This window comes from Corylus avellana, chromosome ca1 (genome assembly GCF_901000735.1).
Source record: "Corylus avellana chromosome ca1, CavTom2PMs-1.0".
Lineage (NCBI taxonomy): Eukaryota > Viridiplantae > Streptophyta > Magnoliopsida > Fagales > Betulaceae > Corylus > Corylus avellana.
Window position 1 is genome coordinate 49,628,477 of NC_081541.1, and position 806 is coordinate 49,629,282.

Sequence of the window (806 nt, forward strand, 5' to 3'; positions counted from 1 at the left end):
GGGATCGATATCCACATTTGTTCGAGTGAATCTAGGTATGAACATGCTTTACAATGTTATTAGAGTATATGTTTGTAAAATTTAAAGCATATCTTGATTGTGAGCATGTTAGTGAGTTATAACTTAATTCCGATGATGAAATTTTTATTAAGAGAGAGATACGTAATGTCCAACAAATTGTTTGATGGATTTATTATGAGCAGTGGTGGAGCCACGTACATCTTGGCACCCCTAAAGATTTAAAAATTTTTTTTTTCACCCCCAAAATTTGTTATATATATATATACCCAAGACACAGCACCCCTAAAGTCAAGGACTCACTCTCTTTCGTTTTTTCTATTTCAGAAATTTGATACTTGATGATTTTGTACTTCTAAGAGACTGTAAAGTGTATTTTTAGACATTTTTTTTTCTTTTTTTTGTATTTATGTCTTTTTGATATAGTGCCGATATGTTACATTTCTAACATATCAATTTGAGCACATATTTATGAACATTTATAGATGTTTTTTTGGTGATGCATATATTGTATGAATTATCAAATTTTTAGGGTGGAGAAAATTTTTAGGATGCAAAAAGGGAAAAAAAAAAAAAAAAAAAAAATTAGCGGCACCTCCAATATGAATTGTCTGGCTCTGCCACTGATTATGAGTAAATAAAAATAAGTTAGATTATTGTGGTAAAATCACACTTGAAAATTTAAATGAAAAAGTCTATTACGTTACTTTTGAGTAAAAAAAATGTTATGGGTTAGTGTGGAAAAATAAAACTAGGTGTTTTACAAGTACACTATGGGCTTAGATGGT